Source organism: Neolamprologus multifasciatus, chromosome 4 (assembly GCF_963576455.1).
Source record: "Neolamprologus multifasciatus chromosome 4, fNeoMul1.2, whole genome shotgun sequence".
Taxonomy (NCBI): Eukaryota; Metazoa; Chordata; class Actinopteri; order Cichliformes; family Cichlidae; genus Neolamprologus; species Neolamprologus multifasciatus.
The window spans coordinates 8,065,349-8,077,148 of record NC_140442.1 but is presented as its reverse complement, the minus strand read 5'-3'; the positions used below and the strand labels follow the sequence as shown (position 1 = coordinate 8,077,148).

General features: G+C 40.8%; 1 protein-coding gene across 3 annotated transcripts in view; it reads left to right on the top strand.

Moving 5' to 3' along the window:
* cdk12 (cyclin dependent kinase 12) overlaps window positions 1–11,800 on the top strand; it is a 50,026-nt gene that overhangs the window by 16,015 nt on the left and 22,211 nt on the right. For 2 of the 3 annotated variants that reach the window (XR_014873911.1, XR_014873910.1), the window contains exon 15: window positions 7–103. The gene's annotated coding sequence lies outside the window, so the exon portion shown is untranslated. Of the gene's footprint in view, window positions 1–6; window positions 104–5,805; window positions 11,427–11,800 lie in introns of those variants that run through there. The other variant, XR_014873912.1, reaches the window with a different exon arrangement.

Below are 11,800 nucleotides of genomic sequence, written 5' to 3'. Positions count from 1 at the left end.
TGGCAGCAAAATCAGGATGCAAGAAAAAGAAGAAAGTGAAGTGAGACGACAGAAGATGAGATTCACGGGCAGGCAAAGAGGGCAACTGCTGAGCAGGAGCAAAGTAAGCCATTTAAAGCTGCATTTTAATGTTTCACTTGAAGCAAACGATTAGGTCAGTCAAACAGTGAGGGGTATTTCACACATTTAGATATCTTCACGTGGGCCTTTCAGAAACACAACAAAACTAACGATTCTGGAGCAAATGGAGTAAATCAGTCATTATATCTTATATGCTGCGATATATTTCTCGATTTTATCTGGATTTATAATTATCATGTAAAGTGTCCATATACCCATCTATTCTACTTGCGTGCGCACAGCTATGAGAACATGCATTAATGCGGGTCTGCGTGGCATCTCGTTTGTGGAGTGTAAATCTGGGCTGCTGTCGTATCTCTGAGCCGTGCTACAGTTTGATGTCGAGTCTGCTGACTGAGGCTGTTTGATCAGTGACTATGTGTAAACTCAGTGAAGGGAGGCACAGACTCCCTCAGTTGCTCATCTAAAGCACACACTACACAAAGTGGGATTAATATAAGATATTAATATAAGACAGAAATTGCATATAAGTAGTAGTGTTTTCTTGACTGGAAACGTAAACCTAACTCCCCACCAACATATTGTCGCCAAATGGGGAAAAAACAAAACAAAACACATTGAATTTTGAAAGCATTTCGGGTCGTGAGCAAATTGTGCTGTCTTCATCATATCCTTCTTTGTCTTCTATCAAGCAGAATTTAATGTCAGCCATTTCGTTTATGGCTACATCTTTATTTATGTGATATTTCAAAAATTGATTGACTTTATCCCAGCAGTGATATATGCTTTACTGCTGCAACAGCATGCTTTATTGATGCCATAACACCATCTCCATTTCTACTCAGTTTATAGTTTTGTGAGAAAAGTGCACTCCCTCTCTCTCACTCACTCACTCACTCACTCACACACTCACACACACACACACATTATTTTTTGATTGTTGAACAGCAGTGAAGCCAACCAAAGAGGGCTTTTTTAGGAGGGCTTTTTGGATCAGCCAGACGATACAGATGTGTGACGCTTTTATATTAAGTCACTGCTGCCAGGTCATAAAATGAAAATAATCTGGAATGATTGGGCCAAATTCTAAATGATTTGCTCTAACAATAATCAATACCCTCACAGGCGGATGATGCTGACTTTTAAAAATCTTTCCCCGACCTTATCGCAGTGAACTCCCCGTTAGCCAAAGACACTTCACCCTCTCTGCGTGACGCTGCACTTTTGCAAAAGTATTTTTCCAAGGTCTCACCATCTCATTACCAATTCTATTCAAAGCGCTTCATGAGCTAGGCAACATTATTGTCTCTCTCCATGAGTCTGTGTTGACGCTGCCTCTTTAAGGGCAGAGGGGCTGCTGGGAAAGCTGTCGGTGAGGATGGTGGAAGAGGAAAAGGAGGAGGGGGGTGGGGGTGCGAGGGGGGGTGGGGGTGGGTGGGTGTGGAGTTGGGGGGGACGGGCCCTGCAGGACCATTTGTGCTGAAGCTCATTTGCGCAGCGACACTTAATTGGCTACAACAATTAATTAATGTGTTGGAAAGTTGGCACAAAAAGTTCATTTAAGAGGGTTTTAATAAGCAATTAGAGGAAAAGCAGCGAACAGGGGGAATTACTGGAGAGGAAAGAGAAAAGCAGAGATGGAGCGAACGTCTGGCCAGTAGGAGCGTGCACGCCCCACTGTAGCTGTGGCTGCAGTGCTTTTGTCTCTTTCACTGACCCTTCGGTTCTGAAGAGCTGCTGAATGATTAGTCACCATTATATCTATTTCTGAAGCCTTTAGTACTGTTCTTCAGTGGACTTGAAACCCACGATGCCCTGATATTGTATACATATCAACCCCGGTGGCCCCTACTGCCCCTCCCTTCCCTACCTCTTGTCCCAGCGCCCAGTGTAAAATATCGCATGACTAATGAGTGGAGCAGGTTGGAATCCTGGGGAAGATGTCCTTGGAAGACGAATGCATTTTCAGCAGAATAATTAACTTAATTAACAAATTCACATGCATATTCATCAGCCTATTAATGTCTGCTCCGCGCTGCTTGATGAGCAATGCAATAATAACCGTTTCATTTGCATATTTGTGTTCACACTCACACCCTTCTCCAAATAATTAAAAAAAGGACTCGGAGTGTAGGAAACTCAAAAGACAAGCGAGTCACTCTGCCACATGCTGTGTCTTGCAGGCACTTTCCACCTGCAGCACACGCACAATTGCACACGTAGGGTATATATATCTGTGGAGTGTGTGTGCGTGTTATATCTTTGCGGCTGAATTGCTGCATGCCAGTTAAAATTGGAAGTGTGTGACAGAATCTGCCTCTCTCTGTCTGCACCTCCAGCCTCCTTCCAAAATCACCGCAACTCCTTTTCTGCTTCCTCTCTTATAGAAACTCTACTTTCCTTCCTGTTTTGTTTCCCTTTCTCTCTTCTTGTTATTTATTCATCCTTATCAGGCTTTCCTTTAATTTATTAATTTCTCGCTTTTGAAGTTTGTGTTGTCTGCCTGTCAGTGAGTGTATGTTTTGCTCGAGAACTTGAATGCATGTGAGCGGCTGTGCGAGCATCGCTGACAGCTGTGTTAATAAAGCCGAGTTTAAAAGTAAAGGAGCAGCAAACGGGGATCATAAGAGTCAAATAAGTTTGGAATGTTCATATCCTTTTACTTTCTCGACTCGCGTTGATGTTTTAAGGGATTATCGTGTGTGTTTTCTTTCGAACTGGATTCGTGTTCTCAGTAACAAGGATGCCGCCTGTGTGTGTGTGTTACTGTCAGTGGTGAAGGGTGTGAGTATCTGGGAATGACTGTGTATTTCCTGAGAGACTGTAAGCATCTCTGTCTTTCATCACTGGATGTGTATTTGTGTTTATCACTTTGGATTCAACTTGTACTGTGTGATTAATGCCCCTTGTATGTGTTTGTGAGTCCCCCTCCAATATTTCAGATGACAGTGATGTAAAAGACAAATGTGTGTGTTGCATCTAAACCATGGCTGCATGGGCATCTCTCTTTTTTGTGGGTAGGAGAGTTATTCTTAAATCGTGTGTGTGTGTGTGTGTGTGTGTGTGTACTGCCAGCTTGTGTGCAGACAGCAGCAGTTTGTGGAGCAAGAATTAAAAGTAGGGAGAGATGCCAAGTGAGTCTCTGGAGACAGATAGTAGGGACAGAGAGAGAAGAAAGAGGAAATAAAAACACACACACACACACAGCACACACCATATACAGAGCCACCTACACAAAGAAACCTAACCTTGTGGTAGCCTATTACAAAGCTTGATTTTTTTAATAAGAAAAGCATTTTTAAAGTGACCTGATATTAAAAAAATATTTTAACATTATCTTTTATCCCTGAAGTTATGTCCTTATTAAAATAAAAGAACCGAATAAATTTAAATTCAATTTTGACTACGCATTTCATTCTAGGAATACAGTATGAAGAGCCAAAAACTGCAGTTCATGAAATTGCCACTTGAGGCCGGCTCTAAAAGCGAGTCACTCCCCATAATGCCTGCATTTACAGCAGAAATACACACATTTACAACCTGGTAAAAAGTAAATAAATAAATAATGGTCCCTGTAGCTAATTTGCCCCTTTGTGACCATTTATAACTGACTGACTGTTAATAATTTTAATGCTTAAAGTTATACATGATTAAGGGTGTGGCCCAATGACCGTCACACTCACTAGGCCACTGGCTGTGTCATGTTGATGGAGGCGTTTTCTTTTGGAATATTTTTAATGCAGATATCTGACCAATAATATAGCTTGCTGTGTTCAAAGTTTAAAATATTACTAGAATCCCACTCACTAAAACATTAGTGAGTGAAATTCTAGTATTTTAATTGGCTTTATTTTCTCTAAGACGTTCTCATTTAGATGATACACCTTGCTTACCAACCAACTAACCAACCAGTGTTTATGACCCTAAAAAGAACCCCAAGATGATGGATGTCGAGGCTTCAGAATAAAAATCTAAAAGCCACTGTGTGATATTTTTTTAAACTTTTTTTTGGCTTTTTAACAGTTTTTATGACAAATTCTCATGTTAAAAACATGTTAGGGATGCACCGATACCGATACTGGTATCAGGTATCGGGGCCAATACTGTAAAATGTGTGTGTACTCATACTCGTAAAAGTTAACCGATACCATGAACCGATACGAACTTATTTCATTAATCAGAGGGTGGCATGTCATTTCTGTTGTAGTTTTTTAGATTGGCCACTAGGGGGACATCTCGCGCTAAACAGGCACAGGGTTAGGCGAGTGAGACTGGCGGCTCCAGATAAAAAAGAGAAACTGGAGGCTGCTGTAGCTAGGCTAAGCAAAATGTCAGCAGTGTGGACCGGAACAGCCAACTTTAACTCAGGATTTGGAAAAGCGATGAAAAATGTCAAGAGAAAATCCACGGGCAGTTTAAATAACAGAGGCTCTGACTCATTTTATCGCTCTGGATGACCAGCCACTGCCGACCGTGTAAAACATAGGATTGCACTGTCTTCTCAGCATACTCGAGCCGCGATATGAAATTCCCAACCGCCCATACATCAGGGAGATAATGGTGCCAAAACTTTCTGAAGAGGTAAAGACAAGCAGTGTGTGCGAGATGTCAGTCCTTGGTTTAATGGCATAGTGGACTGGTGATCCACGGGGAGATGAGGAGTTCGTCAATGCCAAATACTTTCGTTATTTTGTTTGTTTGTTTACAATATGGATACTCTGCAATAATTTAAAAGTTTATTTTATTCTCAAACCTAATTTGTATCTATTTTATTCCAAACAGAAGTGTTTATTTATTATTCTGAAAGCTCGAGACAGTGCCAATAGTTCAGTGGTATTTTGTTAAATTACAATGTGGAGACTCTGCAATAATTTAACAGAAGTGCTTATTTTTCACTTGAAATTTTTTTGTGGTCATTTTTATTAAGATTTTATTTTTTATTGGCAGAGAATAAAATTAAACCTGTCTTCCAGTTCATTGCATTTGTGTGTGTGTGTGTGGTAGAAGTATCGGTTTTTGTACTCTGTATCAGCAAGTACTCAGATCCAAGTATCGGTATCGTATCGGTTTGTAAAAATTGGTATCGTTGCATCCCTAAAACATGTAAAAGTGAACTTTGCCTCTTCCTTCTGGGAGTGAGTGTAATTACATAAACACGCATGCTCTGAGAAAAAAAACACACAAAGATAATAATCCATGTTCTGGTCTAGACTATAATCCTTTTCATTAGTTTATTTTTAATCTAGATTTGCTTGAAAGCTTTATATATATTATCCATCTTTGTGGCTAAGGTTACCCCGGAGTCTGCTGAACTAATAATTTGTTGGCCGACATAAAACACACCAGTAATAAGGTATGAATACAATTAAGTCACCATAATGCCAAGTTCTGGTATACTCCAGAACAGAAAAAAAAAAAAACTTAGCTGGCTTTTAAAGATTATAAAAAGATATTAAAAAAAAAAACCTTAATTGCTCTAAGTGTTTAACCTTAACATGAACTAAAGCTTAACCTTGACACTAAAATCAAATAGATCTTCAAAAGTGGTGTAAAACTGTGAAGATGCGAAAGTGCCCTCGCACCAATGGTCTGAAACTCAAAGCGGTCCTCACTAAGATAGCTAAACAAGAACATACACACAGATTGAGATAGAGCTCTCACCTTTTTGTCTCCCTGTCCACTTTCTCCCTCTTCTTGTCTCATCTCTCTTTTTCTCTCTCCCAGCCTGCTGAGGTGACACCCTGTGTGCAGTGTGACACTGAGCTGTCACCTCCTACTCCCTGCATCACACCTCTGCCCCCTGCTGGGACAACCCCGTCATGGCACCCAGACACCCAGCCAGCCTGTCCTCCGTTGTTGGCATAAAAACAGGCTGCACTGAACATCACTTTATATTCTGTCACGCAGTCAGCCCCACAGTCGAAAAATATAGGCTCTTTATTTCTTCTTTATTTCTCTTCGTCTTATACCCTTTTTTTCATAAAATAGGTGAATAGGTCTATTTTTCAATTAACTTTAAGCTCTCCTTACAAGATTTAAGCTAATATCAAACAGGAAAAAACAATAAGACACTTAAAAAAATAACTAAAATATTATAATCTCTTCTGTAAAATAAGCAAAGACCAAAAGCACCTAAAAAATATTTTATTAAACAATAATTTATCTCTTGTGGAACCATAAAGAAGGCTAAACGTCAGGTGAAAAATGATCATTTGGCTACTGAATAAAGACGGTCATCTCCAGCAATAATTTTCTGTTTTCCCAACATGAAATACTTTTGACATATTTTGGATTCCAGGCATGCTCGGACATAAATCTGACAACCTCGTCACTCTGTTTTTGCCTTCTGTTGTATGGGTTTGGTGCCATATTTTAGTAGCAGTTGTAATTAAAAACAAGAGGTCAAGCTGAAATGCGAGGAAGCGGCACTCAATAATTTTTCATCTTCTGGCCTTTAAGATTAATAAAATAGAAAAAAACCCCGATAATAAAATAAGTTTAAGGTCAAGCTGCTCTCAACCTGCATACTTGTGTAGCCTGTGACGAGGGCCCCAAGAAGACATAGCTTTATTTCGACACGGTGAGGAACCACTGCACGTATATAACATTTTTAGTCATCTCTTAATTTCAAATCTAATTTTTTCTGTAAATTCAAGTTAGTAAATTTCATTTGAATCTTGACTTTCTGTTGCAAATTGCTCTACATGCAAATATTTGGCAGTGCAGACTGTCCTGAAACACACTTGACTACTCAGACCTGGCTTTTCTGATTGAGGAGAAGAGCAATGCAATGTCACATCTGGATTGCAGTCATCATATGTCAATGAGGACTCAGTGGATTGCTAGTCACGCTCATCTGGTTGTTTTGTGTCCCGGCGTACGCTCTTATACTTTAGCTTTCTGAGTCACTAGGTGTGTGTGTCCAGCCAGGCAGGCCAGTGGCAAGCGGGGACGGAGCAATTGAGATATAGAGCATTAGTTGGTGTCAGGAGTAAATTAGAGGCCAGATCTGTTTTCTAATCAGAGCACAAGCACCGTGTTAGAGGAATTAGGGCGACAGCTGCTGGGAGCTTTTTATTCCTCTCTCTCTCAGCCAGAGACAGGCAGACCCCAGCTCAGGGACCACCTCTTTACCACAGCCACCTGTCAACACCGGTGTGTGTATGTGTGTGTGCACATGCGTGTTTCCATCCCCCCACTCGACGTGCACGCTCACATACGTATGACACACACATCCAATACCATGCAAGCTTGCACACATGCTTGCACACAGACACACAAACACCGTCTGGTATGCTGACCTCCCTCCATCTCTGAAATTAATGACAGTGCAGGTTCTATGTGCGCGCAGCCGCTCGCGGTGTGTTTGTTTTCCGACAAGTGTGAAAGGCCCTTCTGAGATATCAAATTTAGATAAGGTGGAGCGGTGGGCGGCCTTGCATATGTCTGTTTACTATGAATACCAGAAAAGGCCTCGATGCTACGCAGCCCGTTCGTTAAACAACATCGGTTTCGCAGGCACAGAGTTATTGTAAGAATTTGACAGTGACATCACTGGCAAACAAAATAGCAACCATTTGTTGATCACAGTTTAGACAAAACACTAGAATTTCAAAATAAGTGTGAAGCTATAAATTAATGTACGGAAGGCATAGAAACGCAAGGCCAAAAAAAGTTACAAGTAAATGAGTATATAATTCTCCTAATTTGTGTCAAGTCTGGAGAAGGTATGTGCATTTACAAATGTTTCTTTGCTTCAGTGCAGAATAACGTAACTTAGGATAACTCCCAATTCTAAGGATGATTGATAATACCATGAATAAATACGTCGTGAGCTGCTTGTACTGATTTTACCCGACAGAGATCTGTTGTGGGCTGCGTTGTAGGAGGGTGAGAGGTGTAGGAGGTGGCATCGAGATTCACAGTGTCACACACTTGCTTTGGAAATGTTGCCTTTTTTCTTTTCCTTTTTTTCTTTTTTAAACTGAATTGCTGAATCTGCAGAGTGTATAGTTGTTTTGTTCTTTCAGGTAATGCAGGATCCACTTTTGGGAAATTTGATGTAGAGCTCATTACAGCAAGCGTTGGCACAGGAAAGTAATGCAGCTTTAATTAAAATAAGTGATTATCATTTCTGTGTATTTAGTATTTCAGGATTTACATTGTAAGAAAATGCTGTCGATTAATTTATAGCAAAAAGCTGGTAGCTCTGATTGACAACGCTGAACATTTATTTTACAGTCAACCTATTGTAATGTACAGCAATGGTCTCTTGCTATAAATATAGCATGGCACTATGCTCTTTATAGACTTTAAGGTTTATTTTTTTACCTCCATGATAATTGTGTTACTTTAAAATATTTTTGCACGTCTTCGCCCATATAATCTGAATTTACTTCCTTGTACTTTCTAAACTATGACAAGATGCTTTATTTTAATTCTCTCTCTCTCTTTTTTTAAGAATAAAATTATGTAAGCCTCAACTTAAGAGTGACAAGTTATGAGGCCCTAGTCTCAAATGTCGTTGCCTTCTTGTATCCCATACAAATTAATTAATGGAACGTGCTCGTGCAATCGTGTTTCTCAATATGCAGGCAAAATATACAGAAGTAAACTTCAAAAAACTAAGGACTAAGATCAAAGCTACTTTGAGCTGTTCCCTTATTCACAAGATAACCTAATAAAGGTCATCTTATCTGTTCTCTTATCTTATTCACAAGGTGTTGCCACAGCGGGTAAGCGCTACATTTTTGATTTGGCAGATTTTTATGCTGAATGCCCTTCCTGTGTCTCCTCCTGTAATCAAACCAAGGATCTCTGGCTTGTTGGGGAAATGTGTAAACTACTACACTAGAAGCAACTAAACTAAAAAAAAAAAGCTAAGGTAAATTGAACAAATTAAATAAATAAAAGACTTAAGTTTGATTTACATTTTGAACTGAGCAAACACTTGGTGACAACCGGAAGGAAAAACTCCCTTTTAACAGGAAGAGGCGTGTTCTCGGCTATACCAGATCCCATTCCAAATAACCATCACAACACTTATTATCATGGAGTGTATGTATTTTTCACAAAAGGCATTGTGGTAACTATAATATTGCATTATTGTATGAAATATCCTGAATTTTCACATCAATTTGATACAGTACTATGAATGAAACCAAAGATGAAAGAAATTGTTTGCGTTATTGCAAAAAACCTTTAAAACTACTGTGAAGAATCTTTAGTGTTCAATCACCAAACTCACACTTTTCTTCACTGTTATTAATTCTCAGTGTTTTCCCCCCAATTAGACACATAAAACTTATAAACTTGTCCAAAGATTAAAAATGTAATCTTAGGACTGTGGTTCCTGTAAGCTTGTAATCCTGCAATTCCAATATACACTCCCTTTTGTATTTTGTTTTCTTTTTAATGTGTGAATTTAAAGTTTTTGGGGAGCAGTAAAAGCTTGAGTAAAGTGATATGCATGTTATTTTAAGATAAGAATGTAACTTGAATGGCGACCATCCATCCATCCAGGTTTGGGGTTGGGGGTTGGAGGCTCTCTAACTTGTCATATGTGCAGGGTACACCCTGGACAGATCACCAGTATACATAAAGAATTTCAAGTAAAATTCCAAATCATTTTCAGCATGATTACCAAGGGGTTTGAGCAAAAATAACTTCACACCCACTGCTGTTACATCACACTAAACATAACCTCAAAGTCAAGTAGACCTTCAGCTATTTATTGTGATTGGTTATTGGGTGTCTCACTCACTACACTAATACAAAATGACTCCTCAATATAATAGTAAGTTAAATAACACATTTTTGCAAAGAGAAATCTGCAAAAACAATGCAACTCACATCTCTCTCTATAACTTCACATTAGGTGTCAGTCTTGTGGCTTTGAAGGCTAATTTGCTGTTGGCTAAAGTCTAATAGGGAAACACATGCACGCATTCACCCGCACACTCACACACAATCCTCCTCTCACTCTTGCACATCCCACACATGTGCACCGCCACACAGTGTCATAAATAGACAGACAGTGCCAATCTGAGGCCTGGACACGAGCCAGCTCTGCAGCAGCTCAGTAGTTAAATTATTAACACCAACTGGGAGAGAGACAAAGAGAGGAGCAGATCAGGCAGCTCGGCAAAGAGGAGATCTGGAGAGGAGAAAAGAAGAGGTGAATCGAGACAAACTAAACATCAGAGGTGCAGAGGAGGTTTGCTGTTTAGGTTAGTGCGGTGCATAAAGATGGATAGAGAGATGAGCGAAAGCAAACAGGCATGCGAAGTGTAAAAATATCTCCTTGATTTCCAGTAGAGTGGGAGATTTTGGGATGAACACAGAAAACAACGGGGTCTTGGTGAGAGGAAGGTAGAGAGGTGGATGATGAGGTTTTTCATAGATGGAACTGGAATACTAATTCTGCATCAGTGTGTTGGTGTGTGTGTTTAGTAGAGTGAGGGGAGGGGAAAAGAGATGGAGAGAGATCTGGGGATGTTGGTTCTGATCCAGAGAGTTAATGTTGCGCTCATTGATGGATAGAGTGCCAGGAATGAGGCTCCATACTCACACAAGATGGATGGAGCACTGCTCTCGCTCCTTCTCTCTCTGCTCTATAGTTTAATGCCTCTCATCTTATTTATTCCTCTTTTTCAAAGATAAACAGTAATCAGAGAGCCCTGCCACCAGGAGCAGCGGCATGCGTATTGGTAAAGAGGCTTTACCCCTGTGTCGAGGCATCCTGTATTGTGTCCGTCCTATTAACTAAATGTAAAACGCATCACCAAAATCACCAAAGACTCAGTGATGGTATCCAAATTTACTGACATATATTGTAACAGACGACAAGATCAGTATCCTGCTTGGATTTCTATATATTTGCAGAAATTATCTGTAAACTCTCTGGAAAAAAAGACATTTTGAAGTAGAAGATCGACTCCTGAATGCATGTGAGGATTGCGTGGCTTATACAACCAAAAAAAAAAGTAAACTTCAAGTTAAAAAGTGTTTGGCTAAGTGTGAACAAGTGACTTGTGAATGTGAATGCATGCTCAGCAAGATAAAAAATCAAAAAAACAACAACAAAAACCAAATGTGAAGTATAACCGAGTGTTTTGTATTGGGCGTGCATACATGGATGTACACATGCACGTACAGAACGTGTGTTGTTTTTATTTAGCTTGCCTCCTTTGGCCATAAAGCCCCCACCACTTTCATTGTAAATACACAAAAACACACACTTTCCTCAGTTTCCTCCTTTATGGCGGGGGCATCGGGGGGTGAAGTGATCTGTGCGAAAGCCTCCTGTTCTATGCGCCGCGCGGCTGAGGCAGAGGGGGATTGTGGGTAGCTGCTGTCTGCAGGGGTGTGTTGGGGGGGGGGGGGGGTAGAGGGGAGGGGGGGTTGCCGGGGCGGGCGGCAGCAGATGGCGTGCCACACTGTGAGGGCCGTCGGCTGGCATCCAGAGGAGGAGGAAGAGGGAGGGAGGAAGATAGGAGGTGGGGTGGGGGGAGGTGGAAATGGAAGATGGGAGGGGGGGGGGGTACAGGGATTGGAGGGGCACTGCTCCCAAAGTGCCAGCAGGCATCAGGAGAGACAGAGAGAGACAGAGAGAGAGACAGAGGTGAGGGGCTTTGGTGGGAGACAGGCTGGTAGACAGGCAGACTGGAGGGAACCCAGAGACTCTGAGATTAGTGGTTAAGCAGGGCTTGGGAGCATG